The sequence below is a fragment of the Hyla sarda genome, unplaced genomic scaffold (genome assembly GCF_029499605.1).
Source record: "Hyla sarda isolate aHylSar1 unplaced genomic scaffold, aHylSar1.hap1 scaffold_1596, whole genome shotgun sequence".
NCBI lineage: Eukaryota > Metazoa > Chordata > Amphibia > Anura > Hylidae > Hyla > Hyla sarda.
Window position 1 is genome coordinate 41,222 of NW_026608232.1, and position 18,893 is coordinate 60,114.

The 18,893-nt window shown below is 46.4% G+C and overlaps 9 non-coding genes across 9 annotated transcripts; all 9 read right to left on the bottom strand.

The window, feature by feature from the left end:
• Positions 1-364: 364 nt before the first annotated feature.
• On the bottom strand, positions 365-555 carry LOC130310755 (U2 spliceosomal RNA). Its single transcript, XR_008859237.1, has one exon. It is a non-coding gene; the product is annotated as a U2 spliceosomal RNA (small nuclear RNA).
• A 2,084-nt stretch (positions 556-2,639) lies between these two features.
• Positions 2,640-2,830, bottom strand: LOC130310756 (U2 spliceosomal RNA). Its single transcript, XR_008859238.1, has one exon. It is a non-coding gene; the product is annotated as a U2 spliceosomal RNA (small nuclear RNA).
• A 2,093-nt stretch (positions 2,831-4,923) lies between these two features.
• Positions 4,924-5,114, bottom strand: LOC130310757 (U2 spliceosomal RNA). The gene has a single exon (XR_008859239.1). It is a non-coding gene; the product is annotated as a U2 spliceosomal RNA (small nuclear RNA).
• A 2,098-nt stretch (positions 5,115-7,212) lies between these two features.
• On the bottom strand, positions 7,213-7,403 carry LOC130310758 (U2 spliceosomal RNA). The gene has a single exon (XR_008859240.1). It is a non-coding gene; the product is annotated as a U2 spliceosomal RNA (small nuclear RNA).
• A 2,095-nt stretch (positions 7,404-9,498) lies between these two features.
• LOC130310759 (U2 spliceosomal RNA) lies at positions 9,499-9,689 on the bottom strand. Its single transcript, XR_008859241.1, has one exon. It is a non-coding gene; the product is annotated as a U2 spliceosomal RNA (small nuclear RNA).
• Positions 9,690-11,781: 2,092 nt separating this feature from the next.
• Positions 11,782-11,972, bottom strand: LOC130310760 (U2 spliceosomal RNA). The gene has a single exon (XR_008859242.1). It is a non-coding gene; the product is annotated as a U2 spliceosomal RNA (small nuclear RNA).
• A 2,100-nt stretch (positions 11,973-14,072) lies between these two features.
• LOC130310761 (U2 spliceosomal RNA) lies at positions 14,073-14,263 on the bottom strand. The gene has a single exon (XR_008859243.1). It is a non-coding gene; the product is annotated as a U2 spliceosomal RNA (small nuclear RNA).
• A 2,091-nt stretch (positions 14,264-16,354) lies between these two features.
• On the bottom strand, positions 16,355-16,545 carry LOC130310763 (U2 spliceosomal RNA). Its single transcript, XR_008859245.1, has one exon. It is a non-coding gene; the product is annotated as a U2 spliceosomal RNA (small nuclear RNA).
• A 2,086-nt stretch (positions 16,546-18,631) lies between these two features.
• On the bottom strand, positions 18,632-18,822 carry LOC130310764 (U2 spliceosomal RNA). The gene has a single exon (XR_008859246.1). It is a non-coding gene; the product is annotated as a U2 spliceosomal RNA (small nuclear RNA).
• Positions 18,823-18,893: the final 71 nt, after the last annotated feature.

Sequence of the window (18,893 nt, forward strand, 5' to 3'; positions counted from 1 at the left end):
GGAAGGGATGAGATTTTATATTTCTTCATAAGCATTAATCTTATTTTGTCTATTAGGAACATTCAGCACCCACCCGCTATCAAGGCAGCTGCCTATCATGTCATGCCCTACCTGCACAGGTGTGCTGGCTACTCAAATGATCCAATTAAGGAGGCCATTTAGTCAGCAGCAGCAGAAGTCCTGTGCCTGGACGCTCCAACAGGGGCCAGACACAAGCAGAAGCAGCAGAAGCAGCAGCAGCAGCAGCAGCAGCACCACCTTTTGTTTTTTGGCTGCAGCAGCAAGGCCCACAGGGCTGGCTAGCTGGCTAGCCAGCAAGCAGGTAGCAATGAAAGTAGGAATCTTTCTTTTTAACCCTGTAAGGGGGTGGTGCACTGTACCCGAAGATACTGCCATATCGGGTCAATGCATAGGGCGACGGAAGCAAGCTTCGAAATCGGCCCCCGTTCTCAAAAATCCATTTAATATATGGTCCCCAGATAGGGGACGTATCAGATATTAAACTGATAAGAACAGATACTACACTTGATCTTAGCCAAAAGGCCGAGAAGCGATAACCGTGAAAGGGGCGGGCCCAACAAGGTCCCCTTCATGGGCACTATCACTGCTTGCTGTCAGGGAGGCTGCCAGACAATTTTCCATGCACACTCTGGGCTGGGGGGCAGTCAACCACCAGTACACACAGCAGAACCTAAACCCATACCATTATTGCTAAGCAGCAAGACAGGGGCCCATTGCACTCCCACGGGGCCTTTTTAAATGCAATCCATAACCCGGATTTGCCAGGAACCCTTCTTACTCCTCCTACTTGCATGTGACACTGGGCTTAGGATCTGCATAGGAAACACACACACAAGCACACACCTACCTTTGTTGCCTGCAGATGCCTCCTTGGCTGTCCCCAAACGGTATCAAACCAACACCCACGGGAAGCTGTAAGCATAGAGGACATGCCTGCACCCCATTGGACTTACCTGTGTGGGTTAAATCCGGGTTATTTGACAACCTATGGCGGTGATGGTTCTGCTCAGGCAGAGCAGTGCTGATGCTCCTCATAAAGCTGTCGCTGCTGTGAAGGTTCTAGGTGACATCACAAATCCCTATGGTTACATACACAACAAAGCTGGGTTGTTGTTGTTTACACTCTGCAAGGCCTGTGGAAGTGAGTGACATCATAGCACTGTAGTTCTGAGGGTTCTAGATGGATGCAACAATCTCCTGTTGCTTCTATGAAGGCCATAATAGACGACATCACCAAACAGCTCCATAGTCACATACACAGCAAAGGAGAGATGTTGTTTACACCTAGTGATGTCAGTGGTATTGAGTGACATCACAGCACAGTGCTAAGGCTCCTGGGCCTGGACACAGCAGCGGCTGCAATATCTCAACGGAGAATACGTTTATATATATGTGTGTGTGTGCGCGTATATATATATATATATATATATATATATATATTTCTCCGCCGAAATCACTTTTAAACCCATTTCCACCTTTTTTTCCCTTCTCTTCCTCTTACTTTTTTTTCACGTTTTTTTACGTTTTTCTCCTTTTCGCCTCTTTTCTGGGCGTATTATTCTTCTTTTTCTTCTTTTTTTTCGTCTAATGCATACCCCATCAGTGCAGCAATGCTTATTCAATACCGCCAGCAGATGGAGACACTGGGGGATAATTTTCTAAGGATTTATACTGATTTTTCCTGTCTGAATTTGTCGCACAGAAAGTTGCAGGCCAAATATGTGTGACATTTCTGCGACTTTAGCTTCTAGAGCATTTTTACAACATTATACATAGGTGCTGAATACATAAAAAGCGACTGTTCAGCGACAGACAAGTCGCATCGGCTGAAAGTAGGCCAGAATGTCAGTCCATGTTGGAGCAGGTTTAGATACAGTCTAAAGTATAGATCTCAAAGTCTGTGCACAGAATTTAGCAAGGGCCTCGCACCTTCTGATGCATCAGGTAGGTGCACAATAGCATAGCCTAACCCTCTGTACTTTGGTCTATATTGATGCGGGACATAGACAGCCAGCTGATGACCAATCCATTAGTGCAATGGATGGCTGGAAGCATTTGTCTTTGCCTTTGCAATACCACAGAAGCAATGCATGGTCAATGTACAGCAATGACACACCTGTGTGAACAGCCAGGAGACCCCCCCCCCCCCCCCCCCATGTTATGTTACATAGTTACATAGTTAGTACGGTCGAAAAAAGACATATGTCCATCAAGTTCAACCAGGGAATTAAGGGGTAGGGGTGTGGCGCGATATTGGGGAAGGGATGAGATTTTATATTTCTTCATAAGCATTAATCTTATTTTGTCAATTAGGAACATTCAGCACCCACCCGCTATCAAGGCAGCTGCCTATCATGTCATGCCCTACCTGCACAGGTGTGCTGGCTACTCAAATGATCCAATTAAGGAGGCCATTTAGTCAGCAGCAGCAGAAGTCCTGTGCCTGGACGCTCCAACAGGGGCCAGACACAAGCAGAAGCAGAAGCAGCAGAAGCAGCAGCAGCAGCACCACCTTTTGTTTTTTGGCTGCAGCAGCAAGGCCCACAGGGCTGGCTAGCTGGCTAGCCAGCAAGCAGGTAGCAATGAAAGTAGGAATCTTTCTTTTTAACCCTGTAAGGGGGTGGTGCACTGTACCCGAAGATACTGCCATATCGGGTCAATGCATAGGGCGACGGAAGCAAGCTTCGAAATCGGCCCCCGTTCTCAAAAATCCATTTAATATATGGTCCCCAGATAGGGGACGTATCAGATATTAAACTGATAAGAACAGATACTACACTTGATCTTAGCCAAAAGGCCGAGAAGCGATAACCGTGAAAGGGGCGGGCCCAACAAGGTCCCCTTCATGGGCACTATCACTGCTTGCTGTCAGGGAGGCTGCCAGACAATTTTCCATGCACACTCTGGGCTGGGGGGCAGTCAACCACCAGTACACACAGCAGAACCTAAACCCATACCATTATTGCTAAGCAGCAAGACAGGGGCCCATTGCACTCCCACGGGGCCTTTTTAAATGCAATCCATAACCCGGATTTGCCAGGAACCCTTCTTACTCCTCCTACTTGCATGTGACACTGGGCTTAGGATCTGCATAGGAAACACACACACAAGCACACACCTACCTTTGTTGCCTGCAGATGCCTCCTTGGCTGTCCCCAAACGGTATCAAACCAACACCCACGGGAAGCTGTAAGCATAGAGGACATGCCTGCACCCCATTGGACTTACCTGTGTGGGTTAAATCCGGGTTATTTGACAACCTATGGCGGTGATGGTTCTGCTCAGGCAGAGCAGTGCTGATGCTCCTCATAAAGCTGTCGCTGCTGTGAAGGTTCTAGGTGACATCACAAATCCCTATGGTTACATACACAACAAAGCTGGGTTGTTGTTGTTTACACTCTGCAAGGCCTGTGGAAGTGAGTGACATCATAGCACTGTAGTTCTGAGGGTTCTAGATGGATGCAACAATCTCCTGTTGCTTCTATGAAGGCCATAATAGACGACATCACCAAACAGCTCCATAGTCACATACACAGCAAAGGAGAGATGTTGTTTACACCTAGTGATGTCAGTGGTATTGAGTGACATCACAGCACAGTGCTAAGGCTCCTGGGCCTGGACACAGCAGCGGCTGCAATATCTCAACGGAGAATACGTTTATATATATGTGTGTGTGTGCGCGTATATATATATATATATATATATATATATATATATATATATTTCTCCGCCGAAATCACTTTTAAACCCATTTCCACCTTTTTTTCCCTTCTCTTCCTCTTACTTTTTTTTCACGTTTTTTTACGTTTTTCTCCTTTTCGCCTCTTTTCTGGGCGTATTATTCTTCTTTTTCTTCTTTTTTTTCGTCTAATGCATACCCCATCAGTGCAGCAATGCTTATTCAATACCGCCAGCAGATGGAGACACTGGGGGATAATTTTCTAAGGATTTATACTGATTTTTCCTGTCTGAATTTGTCGCACAGAAAGTTGCAGGCCAAATATGTGTGACATTTCTGCGGCTTTAGCTTCTAGAGCATTTTTACAACATTATACATAGGTGCTGAATACATAAAAAGCGACTGTTCAGCGACAGACAAGTCGCATCGGCTGAAAGTAGGCCAGAATGTCAGTCCATGTTGGAGCAGGTTTAGATACAGTCTAAAGTATAGATCTCAAAGTCTGTGCACAGAATTTAGCAAGGGCCTCGCACCTTCTGATGCATCAGGTAGGTGCACAATAGCATAGCCTAACCCTCTGTACTTTAGTCTATATTGATGCGGGACATAGACAGCCAGCTGATGACCAATCCATTAGTGCAATGGATGGCTGGAAGCATTTGTCTTTGCCTTTGCAATACCACAGAAGCAATGCATGGTCAATGTACAGCAATGACACACCTGTGTGAACAGCCAGGAGACCCCCCCCCCCCCCCCCATGTTATGTTACATAGTTACATAGTTAGTACGGTCGAAAAAAGACATATGTCCATCAAGTTCAACCAGGGAATTAAGGGGTAGGGGTGTGGCGCGATATTGGGGAAGGGATGAGATTTTATATTTCTTCATAAGCATTAATCTTATTTTGTCAATTAGGAACATTCAGCACCCACCCGCTATCAAGGCAGCTGCCTATCATGTCATGCCCTACCTGCACAGGTGTGCTGGCTACTCAAATGATCCAATTAAGGAGGCCATTTAGTCAGCAGCAGCAGAAGTCCTGTGCCTGGACGCTCCAACAGGGGCCAGACACAAGCAGAAGCAGAAGCAGCAGAAGCAGCAGCAGCAGCACCACCTTTTGTTTTTTGGCTGCAGCAGCAGCAAGGCCCACAGGGCTGGCTAGCTGGCTAGCCAGCAAGCAGGTAGCAATGAAAGTAGGAATCTTTCTTTTTAACCCTGTAAGGGGGTGGTGCACTGTACCCGAAGATACTGCCATATCGGGTCAATGCATAGGGCGACGGAAGCAAGCTTCGAAATCGGCCCCCGTTCTCAAAAATCCATTTAATATATGGTCCCCAGATAGGGGACGTATCAGATATTAAACTGATAAGAACAGATACTACACTTGATCTTAGCCAAAAGGCCGAGAAGCGATAACCGTGAAAGGGGCGGGCCCAACAAGGTCCCCTTCATGGGCACTATCACTGCTTGCTGTCAGGGAGGCTGCCAGACAATTTTCCATGCACACTCTGGGCTGGGGGGCAGTCAACCACCAGTACACACAGCAGAACCTAAACCCATACCATTATTGCTAAGCAGCAAGACAGGGGCCCATTGCACTCCCACGGGGCCTTTTTAAATGCAATCCATAACCCGGATTTGCCAGGAACCCTTCTTACTCCTCCTACTTGCATGTGACACTGGGCTTAGGATCTGCATAGGAAACACACACACAAGCACACACCTACCTTTGTTGCCTGCAGATGCCTCCTTGGCTGTCCCCAAACGGTATCAAACCAACACCCACGGGAAGCTGTAAGCATAGAGGACATGCCTGCACCCCATTGGACTTACCTGTGTGGGTTAAATCCGGGTTATTTGACAACCTATGGCGGTGATGGTTCTGCTCAGGCAGAGCAGTGCTGATGCTCCTCATAAAGCTGTCGCTGCTGTGAAGGTTCTAGGTGACATCACAAATCCCTATGGTTACATACACAACAAAGCTGGGTTGTTGTTGTTTACACTCTGCAAGGCCTGTGGAAGTGAGTGACATCATAGCACTGTAGTTCTGAGGGTTCTAGATGGATGCAACAATCTCCTGTTGCTTCTATGAAGGCCATAATAGACGACATCACCAAACAGCTCCATAGTCACATACACAGCAAAGGAGAGATGTTGTTTACACCTAGTGATGTCAGTGGTATTGAGTGACATCACAGCACAGTGCTAAGGCTCCTGGGCCTGGACACAGCAGCGGCTGCAATATCTCAACGGAGAATACGTTTATATATATGTGTGTGTGTGCGCGTATATATATATATATATATATATATATATATATATATATTTCTCCGCCGAAATCACTTTTAAACCCATTTCCACCTTTTTTTCCCTTCTCTTCCTCTTACTTTTTTTTCACGTTTTTTTACGTTTTTCTCCTTTTCGCCTCTTTTCTGGGCGTATTATTCTTCTTTTTCTTCTTTTTTTTCGTCTAATGCATACCCCATCAGTGCAGCAATGCTTATTCAATACCGCCAGCAGATGGAGACACTGGGGGATAATTTTCTAAGGATTTATACTGATTTTTCCTGTCTGAATTTGTCGCACAGAAAGTTGCAGGCCAAATATGTGTGACATTTCTGCGGCTTTAGCTTCTAGAGCATTTTTACAACATTATACATAGGTGCTGAATACATAAAAAGCGACTGTTCAGCGACAGACAAGTCGCATCGGCTGAAAGTAGGCCAGAATGTCAGTCCATGTTGGAGCAGGTTTAGATACAGTCTAAAGTATAGATCTCAAAGTCTGTGCACAGAATTTAGCAAGGGCCTCGCACCTTCTGATGCATCAGGTAGGTGCACAATAGCATAGCCTAACCCTCTGTACTTTGGTCTATATTGATGCGGGACATAGACAGCCAGCTGATGACCAATCCATTAGTGCAATGGATGGCTGGAAGCATTTGTCTTTGCCTTTGCAATACCACAGAAGCAATGCATGGTCAATGTACAGCAATGACACACCTGTGTGAACAGCCAGGAGACCCCCCCCCCCCCCCCCCATGTTATGTTACATAGTTACATAGTTAGTACGGTCGAAAAAAGACATATGTCCATCAAGTTCAACCAGGGAATTAAGGGGTAGGGGTGTGGCGCGATATTGGGGAAGGGATGAGATTTTATATTTCTTCATAAGCATTAATCTTATTTTGTCAATTAGGAACATTCAGCACCCACCCGCTATCAAGGCAGCTGCCTATCATGTCATGCCCTACCTGCACAGGTGTGCTGGCTACTCAAATGATCCAATTAAGGAGGCCATTTAGTCAGCAGCAGCAGAAGTCCTGTGCCTGGACGCTCCAACAGGGGCCAGACACAAGCAGAAGCAGAAGCAGCAGAAGCAGCAGAAGCAGCAGCAGCAGCACCACCTTTTGTTTTTTGGCTGCAGCAGCAAGGCCCACAGGGCTGGCTAGCTGGCTAGCCAGCAAGCAGGTAGCAATGAAAGTAGGAATCTTTCTTTTTAACCCTGTAAGGGGGTGGTGCACTGTACCCGAAGATACTGCCATATCGGGTCAATGCATAGGGCGACGGAAGCAAGCTTCGAAATCGGCCCCCGTTCTCAAAAATCCATTTAATATATGGTCCCCAGATAGGGGACGTATCAGATATTAAACTGATAAGAACAGATACTACACTTGATCTTAGCCAAAAGGCCGAGAAGCGATAACCGTGAAAGGGGCGGGCCCAACAAGGTCCCCTTCATGGGCACTATCACTGCTTGCTGTCAGGGAGGCTGCCAGACAATTTTCCATGCACACTCTGGGCTGGGGGGCAGTCAACCACCAGTACACACAGCAGAACCTAAACCCATACCATTATTGCTAAGCAGCAAGACAGGGGCCCATTGCACTCCCACGGGGCCTTTTTAAATGCAATCCATAACCCGGATTTGCCAGGAACCCTTCTTACTCCTCCTACTTGCATGTGACACTGGGCTTAGGATCTGCATAGGAAACACACACACAAGCACACACCTACCTTTGTTGCCTGCAGATGCCTCCTTGGCTGTCCCCAAACGGTATCAAACCAACACCCACGGGAAGCTGTAAGCATAGAGGACATGCCTGCACCCCATTGGACTTACCTGTGTGGGTTAAATCCGGGTTATTTGACAACCTATGGCGGTGATGGTTCTGCTCAGGCAGAGCAGTGCTGATGCTCCTCATAAAGCTGTCGCTGCTGTGAAGGTTCTAGGTGACATCACAAATCCCTATGGTTACATACACAACAAAGCTGGGTTGTTGTTGTTTACACTCTGCAAGGCCTGTGGAAGTGAGTGACATCATAGCACTGTAGTTCTGAGGGTTCTAGATGGATGCAACAATCTCCTGTTGCTTCTATGAAGGCCATAATAGACGACATCACCAAACAGCTCCATAGTCACATACACAGCAAAGGAGAGATGTTGTTTACACCTAGTGATGTCAGTGGTATTGAGTGACATCACAGCACAGTGCTAAGGCTCCTGGGCCTGGACACAGCAGCGGCTGCAATATCTCAACGGAGAATACGTTTATATATATGTGTGTGTGTGCGCGTATATATATATATATATATATATATATATATATATATATATATTTCTCCGCCGAAATCACTTTTAAACCCATTTCCACCTTTTTTTCCCTTCTCTTCCTCTTACTTTTTTTTCACGTTTTTTTACGTTTTTCTCCTTTTCGCCTCTTTTCTGGGCGTATTATTCTTCTTTTTCTTCTTTTTTTTCGTCTAATGCATACCCCATCAGTGCAGCAATGCTTATTCAATACCGCCAGCAGATGGAGACACTGGGGGATAATTTTCTAAGGATTTATACTGATTTTTCCTGTCTGAATTTGTCGCACAGAAAGTTGCAGGCCAAATATGTGTGACATTTCTGCGACTTTAGCTTCTAGAGCATTTTTACAACATTATACATAGGTGCTGAATACATAAAAAGCGACTGTTCAGCGACAGACAAGTCGCATCGGCTGAAAGTAGGCCAGAATGTCAGTCCATGTTGGAGCAGGTTTAGATACAGTCTAAAGTATAGATCTCAAAGTCTGTGCACAGAATTTAGCAAGGGCCTCGCACCTTCTGATGCATCAGGTAGGTGCACAATAGCATAGCCTAACCCTCTGTACTTTGGTCTATATTGATGCGGGACATAGACAGCCAGCTGATGACCAATCCATTAGTGCAATGGATGGCTGGAAGCATTTGTCTTTGCCTTTGCAATACCACAGAAGCAATGCATGGTCAATGTACAGCAATGACACACCTGTGTGAACAGCCAGGAGACCCCCCCCCCCCCCCCCATGTTATGTTACATAGTTACATAGTTAGTACGGTCGAAAAAAGACATATGTCCATCAAGTTCAACCAGGGAATTAAGGGGTAGGGGTGTGGCGCGATATTGGGGAAGGGATGAGATTTTATATTTCTTCATAAGCATTAATCTTATTTTGTCAATTAGGAACATTCAGCACCCACCCGCTATCAAGGCAGCTGCCTATCATGTCATGCCCTACCTGCACAGGTGTGCTGGCTACTCAAATGATCCAATTAAGGAGGCCATTTAGTCAGCAGCAGCAGAAGTCCTGTGCCTGGACGCTCCAACAGGGGCCAGACACAAGCAGAAGCAGAAGCAGCAGAAGCAGCAGCAGCAGCACCACCTTTTGTTTTTTGGCTGCAGCAGCAGCAAGGCCCACAGGGCTGGCTAGCTGGCTAGCCAGCAAGCAGGTAGCAATGAAAGTAGGAATCTTTCTTTTTAACCCTGTAAGGGGGTGGTGCACTGTACCCGAAGATACTGCCATATCGGGTCAATGCATAGGGCGACGGAAGCAAGCTTCGAAATCGGCCCCCGTTCTCAAAAATCCATTTAATATATGGTCCCCAGATAGGGGACGTATCAGATATTAAACTGATAAGAACAGATACTACACTTGATCTTAGCCAAAAGGCCGAGAAGCGATAACCGTGAAAGGGGCGGGCCCAACAAGGTCCCCTTCATGGGCACTATCACTGCTTGCTGTCAGGGAGGCTGCCAGACAATTTTCCATGCACACTCTGGGCTGGGGGGCAGTCAACCACCAGTACACACAGCAGAACCTAAACCCATACCATTATTGCTAAGCAGCAAGACAGGGGCCCATTGCACTCCCACGGGGCCTTTTTAAATGCAATCCATAACCCGGATTTGCCAGGAACCCTTCTTACTCCTCCTACTTGCATGTGACACTGGGCTTAGGATCTGCATAGGAAACACACACACAAGCACACACCTACCTTTGTTGCCTGCAGATGCCTCCTTGGCTGTCCCCAAACGGTATCAAACCAACACCCACGGGAAGCTGTAAGCATAGAGGACATGCCTGCACCCCATTGGACTTACCTGTGTGGGTTAAATCCGGGTTATTTGACAACCTATGGCGGTGATGGTTCTGCTCAGGCAGAGCAGTGCTGATGCTCCTCATAAAGCTGTCGCTGCTGTGAAGGTTCTAGGTGACATCACAAATCCCTATGGTTACATACACAACAAAGCTGGGTTGTTGTTGTTTACACTCTGCAAGGCCTGTGGAAGTGAGTGACATCATAGCACTGTAGTTCTGAGGGTTCTAGATGGATGCAACAATCTCCTGTTGCTTCTATGAAGGCCATAATAGACGACATCACCAAACAGCTCCATAGTCACATACACAGCAAAGGAGAGATGTTGTTTACACCTAGTGATGTCAGTGGTATTGAGTGACATCACAGCACAGTGCTAAGGCTCCTGGGCCTGGACACAGCAGCGGCTGCAATATCTCAACGGAGAATACGTTTATATATATGTGTGTGTGTGCGCGTATATATATATATATATATATATATATATATATATATATATTTCTCCGCCGAAATCACTTTTAAACCCATTTCCACCTTTTTTTCCCTTCTCTTCCTCTTACTTTTTTTTCACGTTTTTTTACGTTTTTCTCCTTTTCGCCTCTTTTCTGGGCGTATTATTCTTCTTTTTCTTCTTTTTTTTCGTCTAATGCATACCCCATCAGTGCAGCAATGCTTATTCAATACCGCCAGCAGATGGAGACACTGGGGGATAATTTTCTAAGGATTTATACTGATTTTTCCTGTCTGAATTTGTCGCACAGAAAGTTGCAGGCCAAATATGTGTGACATTTCTGCGACTTTAGCTTCTAGAGCATTTTTACAACATTATACATAGGTGCTGAATACATAAAAAGCGACTGTTCAGCGACAGACAAGTCGCATCGGCTGAAAGTAGGCCAGAATGTCAGTCCATGTTGGAGCAGGTTTAGATACAGTCTAAAGTATAGATCTCAAAGTCTGTGCACAGAATTTAGCAAGGGCCTCGCACCTTCTGATGCATCAGGTAGGTGCACAATAGCATAGCCTAACCCTCTGTACTTTGGTCTATATTGATGCGGGACATAGACAGCCAGCTGATGACCAATCCATTAGTGCAATGGATGGCTGGAAGCATTTGTCTTTGCCTTTGCAATACCACAGAAGCAATGCATGGTCAATGTACAGCAATGACACACCTGTGTGAACAGCCAGGAGACCCCCCCCCCCCCCCCCCCATGTTATGTTACATAGTTACATAGTTAGTACGGTCGAAAAAAGACATATGTCCATCAAGTTCAACCAGGGAATTAAGGGGTAGGGGTGTGGCGCGATATTGGGGAAGGGATGAGATTTTATATTTCTTCATAAGCATTAATCTTATTTTGTCAATTAGGAACATTCAGCACCCACCCGCTATCAAGGCAGCTGCCTATCATGTCATGCCCTACCTGCACAGGTGTGCTGGCTACTCAAATGATCCAATTAAGGAGGCCATTTAGTCAGCAGCAGCAGAAGTCCTGTGCCTGGACGCTCCAACAGGGGCCAGACACAAGCAGAAGCAGAAGCAGCAGAAGCAGCAGCAGCAGCACCACCTTTTGTTTTTTGGCTGCAGCAGCAAGGCCCACAGGGCTGGCTAGCTGGCTAGCCAGCAAGCAGGTAGCAATGAAAGTAGGAATCTTTCTTTTTAACCCTGTAAGGGGGTGGTGCACTGTACCCGAAGATACTGCCATATCGGGTCAATGCATAGGGCGACGGAAGCAAGCTTCGAAATCGGCCCCCGTTCTCAAAAATCCATTTAATATATGGTCCCCAGATAGGGGACGTATCAGATATTAAACTGATAAGAACAGATACTACACTTGATCTTAGCCAAAAGGCCGAGAAGCGATAACCGTGAAAGGGGCGGGCCCAACAAGGTCCCCTTCATGGGCACTATCACTGCTTGCTGTCAGGGAGGCTGCCAGACAATTTTCCATGCACACTCTGGGCTGGGGGGCAGTCAACCACCAGTACACACAGCAGAACCTAAACCCATACCATTATTGCTAAGCAGCAAGACAGGGGCCCATTGCACTCCCACGGGGCCTTTTTAAATGCAATCCATAACCCGGATTTGCCAGGAACCCTTCTTACTCCTCCTACTTGCATGTGACACTGGGCTTAGGATCTGCATAGGAAACACACACACAAGCACACACCTACCTTTGTTGCCTGCAGATGCCTCCTTGGCTGTCCCCAAACGGTATCAAACCAACACCCACGGGAAGCTGTAAGCATAGAGGACATGCCTGCACCCCATTGGACTTACCTGTGTGGGTTAAATCCGGGTTATTTGACAACCTATGGCGGTGATGGTTCTGCTCAGGCAGAGCAGTGCTGATGCTCCTCATAAAGCTGTCGCTGCTGTGAAGGTTCTAGGTGACATCACAAATCCCTATGGTTACATACACAACAAAGCTGGGTTGTTGTTGTTTACACTCTGCAAGGCCTGTGGAAGTGAGTGACATCATAGCACTGTAGTTCTGAGGGTTCAAGATGGATGCAACAATCTCCTGTTGCTTCTATGAAGGCCATAATAGACGACATCACCAAACAGCTCCATAGTCACATACACAGCAAAGGAGAGATGTTGTTTACACCTAGTGATGTCAGTGGTATTGAGTGACATCACAGCACAGTGCTAAGGCTCCTGGGCCTGGACACAGCAGCGGCTGCAATATCTCAACGGAGAATACGTTTATATATATGTGTGTGTGTGCGCGTATATATATATATATATATATATATATATATATATATATATATATTTCTCCGCCGAAATCACTTTTAAACCCATTTCCACCTTTTTTTCCCTTCTCTTCCTCTTACTTTTTTTTCACGTTTTTTTACGTTTTTCTCCTTTTCGCCTCTTTTCTGGGCGTATTATTCTTCTTTTTCTTCTTTTTTTTCGTCTAATGCATACCCCATCAGTGCAGCAATGCTTATTCAATACCGCCAGCAGATGGAGACACTGGGGGATAATTTTCTAAGGATTTATACTGATTTTTCCTGTCTGAATTTGTCGCACAGAAAGTTGCAGGCCAAATATGTGTGACATTTCTGCGACTTTAGCTTCTAGAGCATTTTTACAACATTATACATAGGTGCTGAATACATAAAAAGCGACTGTTCAGCGACAGACAAGTCGCATCGGCTGAAAGTAGGCCAGAATGTCAGTCCATGTTGGAGCAGGTTTAGATACAGTCTAAAGTATAGATCTCAAAGTCTGTGCACAGAATTTAGCAAGGGCCTCGCACCTTCTGATGCATCAGGTAGGTGCACAATAGCATAGCCTAACCCTCTGTACTTTGGTCTATATTGATGCGGGACATAGACAGCCAGCTGATGACCAATCCATTAGTGCAATGGATGGCTGGAAGCATTTGTCTTTGCCTTTGCAATACCACAGAAGCAATGCATGGTCAATGTACAGCAATGACACACCTGTGTGAACAGCCAGGAGACCCCCCCCCCCCCCCCCCCCATGTTATGTTACATAGTTACATAGTTAGTACGGTCGAAAAAAGACATATGTCCATCAAGTTCAACCAGGGAATTAAGGGGTAGGGGTGTGGCGCGATATTGGGGAAGGGATGAGATTTTATATTTCTTCATAAGCATTAATCTTATTTTGTCAATTAGGAACATTCAGCACCCACCCGCTATCAAGGCAGCTGCCTATCATGTCATGCCCTACCTGCACAGGTGTGCTGGCTACTCAAATGATCCAATTAAGGAGGCCATTTAGTCAGCAGCAGCAGAAGTCCTGTGCCTGGACGCTCCAACAGGGGCCAGACACAAGCAGAAGCAGAAGCAGCAGAAGCAGCAGCAGCAGCACCACCTTTTGTTTTTTGGCTGCAGCAGCAGCAAGGCCCACAGGGCTGGCTAGCTGGCTAGCCAGCAAGCAGGTAGCAATGAAAGTAGGAATCTTTCTTTTTAACCCTGTAAGGGGGTGGTGCACTGTACCCGAAGATACTGCCATATCGGGTCAATGCATAGGGCGACGGAAGCAAGCTTCGAAATCGGCCCCCGTTCTCAAAAATCCATTTAATATATGGTCCCCAGATAGGGGACGTATCAGATATTAAACTGATAAGAACAGATACTACACTTGATCTTAGCCAAAAGGCCGAGAAGCGATAACCGTGAAAGGGGCGGGCCCAACAAGGTCCCCTTCATGGGCACTATCACTGCTTGCTGTCAGGGAGGCTGCCAGACAATTTTCCATGCACACTCTGGGCTGGGGGGCAGTCAACCACCAGTACACACAGCAGAACCTAAACCCATACCATTATTGCTAAGCAGCAAGACAGGGGCCCATTGCACTCCCACGGGGCCTTTTTAAATGCAATCCATAACCCGGATTTGCCAGGAACCCTTCTTACTCCTCCTACTTGCATGTGACACTGGGCTTAGGATCTGCATAGGAAACACACACACAAGCACACACCTACCTTTGTTGCCTGCAGATGCCTCCTTGGCTGTCCCCAAACGGTATCAAACCAACACCCACGGGAAGCTGTAAGCATAGAGGACATGCCTGCACCCCATTGGACTTACCTGTGTGGGTTAAATCCGGGTTATTTGACAACCTATGGCGGTGATGGTTCTGCTCAGGCAGAGCAGTGCTGATGCTCCTCATAAAGCTGTCGCTGCTGTGAAGGTTCTAGGTGACATCACAAATCCCTATGGTTACATACACAACAAAGCTGGGTTGTTGTTGTTTACACTCTGCAAGGCCTGTGGAAGTGAGTGACATCATAGCACTGTAGTTCTGAGGGTTCTAGATGGATGCAACAATCTCCTGTTGCTTCTATGAAGGCCATAATAGACGACATCACCAAACAGCTCCATAGTCACATACACAGCAAAGGAGAGATGTTGTTTACACCTAGTGATGTCAGTGGTATTGAGTGACATCACAGCACAGTGCTAAGGCTCCTGGGCCTGGACACAGCAGCGGCTGCAATATCTCAACGGAGAATACGTTTATATATATGTGTGTGTGTGCGCGTATATATATATATATATATATATATATATATATATATATTTCTCCGCCGAAATCACTTTTAAACCCATTTCCACCTTTTTTTCCCTTCTCTTCCTCTTACTTTTTTTTCACGTTTTTTTACGTTTTTCTCCTTTTCGCCTCTTTTCTGGGCGTATTATTCTTCTTTTTCTTCTTTTTTTTCGTCTAATGCATACCCCATCAGTGCAGCAATGCTTATTCAATACCGCCAGCAGATGGAGACACTGGGGGATAATTTTCTAAGGATTTATACTGATTTTTCCTGTCTGAATTTGTCGCACAGAAAGTTGCAGGCCAAATATGTGTGACATTTCTGCGACTTTAGCTTCTAGAGCATTTTTACAACATTATACATAGGTGCTGAATACATAAAAAGCGACTGTTCAGCGACAGACAAGTCGCATCGGCTGAAAGTAGGCCAGAATGTCAGTCCATGTTGGAGCAGGTTTAGATACAGTCTAAAGTATAGATCTCAAAGTCTGTGCACAGAATTTAGCAAGGGCCTCGCACCTTCTGATGCATCAGGTAGGTGCACAATAGCATAGCCTAACCCTCTGTACTTTGGTCTATATTGATGCGGGACATAGACAGCCAGCTGATGACCAATCCATTAGTGCAATGGATGGCTGGAAGCATTTGTCTTTGCCTTTGCAATACCACAGAAGCAATGCATGGTCAATGTACAGCAATGACACACCTGTGTGAACAGCCAGGAGACCCCCCCCCCCCCCCCCCCCATGTTATGTTACATAGTTACATAGTTAGTACGGTCGAAAAAAGACATATGTCCATCAAGTTCAACCAGGGAATTAAGGGGTAGGGGTGTGGCGCGATATTGGGGAAGGGATGAGATTTTATATTTCTTCATAAGCATTAATCTTATTTTGTCAATTAGGAACATTCAGCACCCACCCGCTATCAAGGCAGCTGCCTATCATGTCATGCCCTACCTGCACAGGTGTGCTGGCTACTCAAATGATCCAATTAAGGAGGCCATTTAGTCAGCAGCAGCAGAAGTCCTGTGCCTGGACGCTCCAACAGGGGCCAGACACAAGCAGAAGCAGAAGCAGCAGAAGCAGCAGCAGCAGCACCACCTTTTGTTTTTTGGCTGCAGCAGCAAGGCCCACAGGGCTGGCTAGCTGGCTAGCCAGCAAGCAGGTAGCAATGAAAGTAGGAATCTTTCTTTTTAACCCTGTAAGGGGGTGGTGCACTGTACCCGAAGATACTGCCATATCGGGTCAATGCATAGGGCGACGGAAGCAAGCTTCGAAATCGGCCCCCGTTCTCAAAAATCCATTTAATATATGGTCCCCAGATAGGGGACGTATCAGATATTAAACTGATAAGAACAGATACTACACTTGATCTTAGCCAAAAGGCCGAGAAGCGATAACCGTGAAAGGGGCGGGCCCAACAAGGTCCCCTTCATGGGCACTATCACTGCTTGCTGTCAGGGAGGCTGCCAGACAATTTTCCATGCACACTCTGGGCTGGGGGGCAGTCAACCACCAGTACACACAGCAGAACCTAAACCCATACCATTATTGCTAAGCAGCAAGACAGGGGCCCATTGCACTCCCACGGGGCCTTTTTAAATGCAATCCATAACCCGGATTTGCCAGGAACCCTTCTTACTCCTCCTACTTGCATGTGACACTGGGCTTAGGATCTGCATAGGAAACACACACACAAGCACACACCTACCTTTGTTGCCTGCAGATGCCTCCTTGGCTGTCCCCAAACGGTATCAAACCAACACCCACGGGAAGCTGTAAGCATAGAGGACATGCCTGCACCCCATTGGACTTACCTGTGTGGGTTAAATCCGGGTTATTTGACAACCTATGGCGGTGATGGTTCTGCTCAGGCAGAGCAGTGCTGATGCTCCTCATAAAGCTGTCGCTGCTGTGAAGGTTCTAGGTGACATCACAAATCCCTATGGTTACATACACAACAAAGCTGGGTTGTTGTTGTTTACACTCTGCAAGGCCTGTGGAAGTGAGTGACATCATAGCACTGTAGTTCTGAGGGTTCTAGATGGATGCAACAATCTCCTGTTGCTTCTATGAAGGCCATAATAGACGACATCACCAAACAGCTCCATAGTCACATACACAGCAAAGGAGAGATGTTGTTTACACCTAGTGATGTCAGTGGTATTGAGTGACATCACAGCACAGTGCTAAGGCTCCTGGGCCTGGACACAGCAGCGGCTGCAATATCTCAACGGAGAATACGTTTATATATATGTGTGTGTGTGCGCGTATATATATATATATATATATATATATATATATATATATATTTCTCCGCCGAAATCACTTTTAAACCCATTTCCACCTTTTTTTCCCTTCTCTTCCTCTTACTTTTTTTTCACGTTTTTTTACGTTTTTCTCCTTTTCGCCTCTTTTCTGGGCGTATTATTCTTCTTTTTCTTCTTTTTTTTCGTCTAATGCATACCCCATCAGTGCAGCAATGCTTATTCAATACCGCCAGCAGATGGAGACACTGGGGGATAATTTTCTAAGGATTTATACTGATTTTTCCTGTCTGAATTTGTCGCACAGAAAGTTGCAGGCCAAATATGTGTGACATTTCTGCGACTTTAGCTTCTAGAGCATTTTTACAACATTATACATAGGTGCTGAATACATAAAAAGCGACTGTTCAGCGACAGACAAGTCGCATCGGCTGAAAGTAGGCCAGAATGTCAGTCCATGTTGGAGCAGGTTTAGATACAGTCTAAAGTATAGATCTCAAAGTCTGTGCACAGAATTTAGCAAGGGCCTCGCACCTTCTGATGCATCAGGTAGGTGCACAATAGCATAGCCTAACCCTCTGTACTTTGGTCTATATTGATGCGGGACATAGACAGCCAGCTGATGACCAATCCATTAGTGCAATGGATGGCTGGAAGCATTTGTCTTTGCCTTTGCAATACCACAGAAGCAATGCATGGTCAATGTACAGCAATGACACACCTGTGTGAACAGCCAGGAGACCCCCCCCCCCCCCCCCCCATGTTATGTTACATAGTTACATAGTTAGTACGGTCGAAAAAAGACATATGTCCATCAAGTTCAACCAGGGAATTAAGGGGTAGGGGTGTGGCGCGATATTGGGGAAGGGATGAGATTTTATATTTCTTCATAAGCATTAATCTTATTTTGTCAATTAGGAACATTCAGCACCCACCCGCTATCAAGGCAGCTGCCTATCATGTCATGCCCTACCTGCACAGGTGTGCTGGCTACTCAAATGATCCAATTAAGGAGGCCATTTAGTCAGCAGCAGCAGAAGTCCTGTGCCTGGACGCTCCAACAGCGGCCAGACACAAGCAGAAGCAGCAGAAGCAGCAGCAGCAGCACCACCTTTTGTTTTTTGGCTGCAGCAGCAAGGCCCACAGGGCTGGCTAGCTGGCTAGCCAGCAAGCAGGTAGCAATGAAAGTAGGAATCTTTCTTTTTAACCCTGTAAGGGGGTGGTGCACTGTACCCGAAGATACTGCCATATCGGGTCAATGCATAGGGCGACGGAAGCAAGCTTCGAAATCGGCCCCCGTTCTCAAAAATCCATTTAATATATGGTCCCCAGATAGGGGACGTATCAGATATTAAACTGATAAGAACAGATACTACACTTGATCTTAGCCAAAAGGCCGAGAAGCGATAACCGTGAAAGGGGCGGGCCCAACAAGGTCCCCTTCATGGGCACTATCACTGCTTGCTGTCAGGGAGGCTG